We start from the raw sequence: 5,757 nt of genomic DNA, 5'->3' as shown, positions 1-5,757 counted from the left end.
TCATGGTGGAAGGGGAAGCAAACACATCCTTCTTCACATGGCAGCAGGAAAAAGAAGTGCTGAGAAAAGGGGGAAAAGCCCCTTATAAAACCATCAGCTGTCATGAGAACTCACTTGCTATCATGAGAACAGCATGAGGGTCATTTCCCCCATCATTCATTTACTTCCCATCAGGTCCCTCCCATGACGTGAGGATTATGGGAGCTACAATTCAAGATGAGATTTGGGTGAGGACACAGTCAAGCCATATTATTCTACCCCTGGCCTGTCCCAAATCTCATATCCTCACATAAAACACAATCATACCCTTCCAACAGTCCTATCAAGTCTTAACTCATTCCAGCATTAGCTCGAAAGTCCAAGTCCACAGTCTCATCTGAGACAAGGCAAGTCCCTTCTGCCTATAAGCCTGTAAAATCAAAAGCAATTTAGTTACTTTGTAGATACAATGGAGGCAGAAGCATTGGGTAAATATACCCATTCCAAATGAGAGAAACTGGCCAAAACAAACGGGCTACAGGCCTCATGTAAATCTGAAATCCAATAGGGCAGTCATTAAATCTTAAAGTTTCAGAATGATCTTCTTTGACTCCATGTCTCACATTCAGGGTACACTGATGCAAGAGGAGGGCTCCCATGGCCTTAGGCAGCTCTGCCCCTGTGGCTTTGTGGGATACAGCCTCCCTTCCTGGCTGCTTTCATGGGCAGACATTGAGTGTCTGTGGTTTTTCCAGGTGCATGGTGCAAGATGTTAGTGGATCTACTATTCTGGGGTTTGGAGGACAGTGGCCCTCTTTTCACAGCTCCACTAGGAAGTACCCCAGTGGGGACTCTGTGTGGGGGCTCCAACCTCACATTTCTCTTCTGCACTGCCCTAGCAGAGATTCTCTATGAGAGTTTCGTCCCTGCAGCAAACTTCTGCCTGGACATCCAGGTATTTCCATACCTCCTCTGAAATCTAGGTATAGGTTCCCAAACCTTAATTCTTGACACCTATGGACCTGCAAGCCCAACACCACATGTAAGCCACCACGTCTTGGGGCTTGCACCCTCTGAAGCAACAGCCTGAGCTTTACATTGGCCCCTTTTAGCCATGGTTGGAGCTGAAGCAGCTGGATGCAGGGCACCATGTCTCGAGGCTGCATAGAGCAGGGTGACCCTGGGTCCTGTCCACGAAACCATTTTTCCCTCCTATGCCTCCAGGCTTGTGATGGAAGGGGCTGCCATGAAGGTCTCTGATACGCCCTGGAGACATTTTTCCCATTGTCTTGGTGATTAAAATTCAGCTCCTTGTTACTTATGCAAATTTCTGCACTCAGCTTGAATTTCTTTGCAGAAAATAGGGTTTTCTTTTCTATCACATCATCAGGCTGCAAATTTTCCAAACTTTATGTTCCGCTTTTTATTGAATGCTTTGCCACCTAGAAATTTCTTCCTCCAGATACCATAATAATCTCTCTCAAGTTCAAAGTTTCACAGATCTCTAGTTTGGGGCAAAATGCTGCCAGTATCTGCATAGCAAGAGTCACCTTTCCTCCAGTTCCCAACAAGTTCTTCATCTCCATCTGAGACCACTTCAGCCTGGACTTCTTTACCTATATCACTTGTCAGCATTTTAGTCAAAGCCATTCAACAAGTCTCTAGGAAGTTCCAAACTTTCCTACATTTTCCTGTCCTGTTCTGAGCCCTCTAAACTCTTCTAACCTCTGCCTGTTACCCAGTTCCAAAGTCGCTTCCCCATTTTTGGGTATCTTTACAACAGCAACCCACTCTCTGCAGTACCAATTTACTGTATTAGTGCCTTCACATGCTGCTGTGAAGAAATACCCAAGATTGGGTAATTTATAAAGGAAAAAGGTTTAATTGACTCACAGTTCTGCATGGCTGAAAAGGCCTCAGGAAACTTACAATCATCATGGGAGTGGAAGCAAACATGTCCCTCTTCACAAGGCAGCAGGAGAGAGAAGTGCTGATCAAAGGGAGAAAAGCTCCTTATAAAACCATCAGATTTTGTGAGAACTCACTCACTGTCACAAGAACAGCATGAGGGTAACCATCCCATCATTCAATTACTTTCCACTGGGTCCCTCCCACGACACATTGGGATTATGGGAACTATAATTCAAGATGATATTTGTGTGAGGACACAGCAAAATCATATCAGCGACTCTCACTTGAGTAACCTGCCTGTGTTTGAACTATAGAAATGAACCACAGAGGGCCCTGGGGGAGTGACTGGGAAGAGAAGTATCAAGGAGGAGGACTAGTGACAACTCTCTGAGGGGGAAATGGTAGAAATATTTGTTGAGGATGAAAAAGAGATCTAAATGTGTCTCCTGTTACAAAGCCTGACTGTGGTGTACTATATGTTATGAGAGCAAGTGAGAAGACTTTGATGGGGTCTGGCAAGAGAAACAACTATGAAGCAGCCAGAGCAGGAGCACCAGATGCTGAGCTGAGATCTCCTGAATTAGAGGGGCCACTTCATCTTCAGTCTCCTATGAAGGGCAGCAATATTCACAGGATCAGGAATATGGCACATGGGGCTGAGATCATCAGCTGGGTTTATATACCAACCATTAAGTTTATGCTAATATTTGTGATTATAATGATAAATTTGCTAATATCATTAATATTTATATTGCATAGTTAACAATATAAATATTAATTAAACAATGATTCTGTGCCAGGCTTCTAAATGCTTTACTTGTGCTATAGAATGAATGTTTGTGTTTCCCTCTAATTCATTTGTTGAAACCTAACGCCCAAGGTGATGGTATTAAGAGCTGGCGCCTTTGGAAGTTGATTAGGTTCCACCCTCATGAATGGGATTAGTGCCCTTATAATAGAGGCCTGAGGAAGTTTGTCTGCCTCTTCCACCATGTGATGACACAGCAAGAAGGAACACAGCAAGAAGGAACTGCAAGAAGGAACATATGAAGAACGAGCCCTCACCAGACACCAAATCTACTGGCACCTTGATCTTGGACTTCTCAGTCCCAGAACTGTGAGCATAAATTTTGTGGCTTGCAGATTATTAAGATATTTTGTCTTAGCATCCTGAATGGACTAACATATTTAGTCAGATAATAATAATCAAATCATTATCCTGATTTTACAGTTGTGGAAATTGAAGTACAGAGAGGTTAAGGGGTTTTTCAAAGTCAAATGGCTAGTAAGTGGTGGATCCAGGATTTGTGAGAAAGAGCGTCTTAGAACAAGTCTTAGAACTGTCTAAGATGAGGGTTTAGACAGTTAACATTTTCAGAGGCAATGTGTGTTATGTGTGGCCATTCTACCTAATCTCTATTAATCAATCTATGAGAAAGGCCCTATGCTGCATGTCAGGATGGAGGCTGTGGTGAAGATATATCAATACCCGACAAAGTCCTATGTGAGTGAATTTACACTCCTGTCGAGGATGTCCTATAGTTCTGGGGTGGCTCAACCCAAATTCTATTAATACTTTTTGCCCTACATTCTGAAACTGTCCTGTGCAATACCATAATTACTAGCTATACATGACTATTTAAATTTCTGTTAATTAAATTAATTAATTAGGTTTGATTTAAAAAAATGATAATACAATTATTAAAATTAAATAAAATTAAAAATAGAATCCCTCAACTACCTACATTTGAAATGCTCAGTTGATACACATGGCTAGTGACAACCATATTGGTCAGTACAGAAAGAAAAAATGATTTCTATCATTGCAGAAGTTATATTGGATAGCACTATTTTGCAAGGTCATCTGACTTAAAATATCTGCCAAAAGATTTCAACTAAACCCATCTCTTTTGCCTTCTTCTTTTTTTTTTTTTTTTGCTCTGTTTCACATATGTTGTGCTTGGGAATAGCTTCTGACTCCATTAAGAAGTTAATGAAAGCCATTACCCAGAAAATGTACCTATGCAATTCTATGCAGAAATTCTTATACAACTTTGGTGGGATCATGGACTCTCTGTGTAACAGTTACCTACTGGTGCCTAGCAAATTATCTCCAAACCTAGTGGCTTAAAACACCGAAGTTTTATTATTTCACAGAGTTTCATGGTTCAGGAATTTGGGAATAGCTTGGTTAATGATTCTGGTTAAAGATTCTCATTAGATTTTGCTTGAATTGCTAGATTTTGCTAATGAAAATATAAGATGCTCAGCTAAATTTGAATTCACGATAAACAAGAAATAATGTTTTAGTGTAATATATAACTAGATTATATTTTTACCAAAATTTCAACATTTATCTGAAATTCAAATTTAATTGGGCAGGTGTATTTTATCTCAAAATCCTAGGTTGCAGTGAATGTGTGAGTGAGCTGGGGTTTCAATCATCTGTAGACTAACGGGCTCTTGGGTCCATTCCAGAGATGATTCACTTACATGCCTTGCAGCTCAGTGCTCATTGCTTGCAGGAGTTTTTTTGCTACATGGACCTCTCCACAGGGATGCTTGAGTGTCCTTACAACACATCATGAATGAATCATGAAAATGCACTATCAAGAACAGAGTCCTCAGAAATAATAGCACACATCTACAGCCATCTGAACTTTGACAAACCTGAGAGAAACAAGAAATGGGGAAAGGATTCCCTATTTAATAAATGGTGCTGGGAAAATTGGCTAGCCATAAGTAGAAAGCTGAAACTGGATCCTTTCCTTACTCCTTATACGAAAATTAATTCAAGATGGATTAGAGACTTAAATGTTAGACCTAATACCATAAAAATCCTAGAGGAAAACCTAGGTAGTACCATTCAGGACATAGGCATGGGCAAAGACTTCATGTCTAAAACACCAAAAGCAACAGCAGCAAAAGCCAAAATTGACAAATGGGATCTCATTAAACTAAGGAGCTTCTGCACAGCAAAAGAAACTACCATCAGAGTGAACAGGCAACCTACAGAATGGGAGAAAATTTTTGCAATCTACTCATCTGACAAAGGGCTAATATCCAGAACCTACAAAGAACTCAAACAAATTTACAAGAAAAAAACAAACAACCCCATCAAAAAGTGGGCAAAGGATATGAACAGACATTTCTCAAAAGAAGACATTCATACAGCCAACAGACACATGAAAAAATGCTCATCATCACTGGCCATCAGAGAAATGCAAATCAAAACCACAATGAGATACCATCTCACACGAGTTAGAATGGCGATCATTCAAAAGTCAGGAAACAACAGGTGCTGGAGAGGATGTGGAGAAATAGGAACACTTTTACACTGTTGGTGGGATTGTAAACTAGTTCAACCATTATGGAAAACAGTATGGCGATTCCTCAAGGATCTAGAACTAGATGTACCATATGACCCAGCCATCCCATTACTGGGTATATACCCAAAGGATTATAAATTATGCTGCTATAAAGACATATGCACATGTATGTTTATTGCAGCACTATTCACAATAGCAAAGACTTGGAATCAACCCAAATGTCCATCAGTGACAGATTGGATTAAGAAAATGTGGCACATATACACCATGGAATACTATGCAGCTATAAAAAAGGATGAGTTTGTGTCCTTTGTAGGGACATGGATGCAGCTGGAAACCATCATTCTTAGCAAACTATCACAAGAACAGAAAACCAAACACCGCATGTTCTCACTCATAGGTGGGAACTGAACAATGAGATCACTTGGACTCGGGAAGGGGAACGTCACACACCGGGGCCTATCATGGGGAGGGGGGAGGGGGGAGGGATTGCATTGGGAGTTATACCTGATGTAAATGACGAGTTAATGGGTGCAGC

This window comes from Chlorocebus sabaeus, chromosome 4, assembly GCF_047675955.1.
Source record: "Chlorocebus sabaeus isolate Y175 chromosome 4, mChlSab1.0.hap1, whole genome shotgun sequence".
Taxonomy (NCBI): Eukaryota; Metazoa; Chordata; class Mammalia; order Primates; family Cercopithecidae; genus Chlorocebus; species Chlorocebus sabaeus.
The sequence above is the reverse complement of the archived record's forward strand: the minus strand, read 5'-3'. Positions refer to the sequence as shown.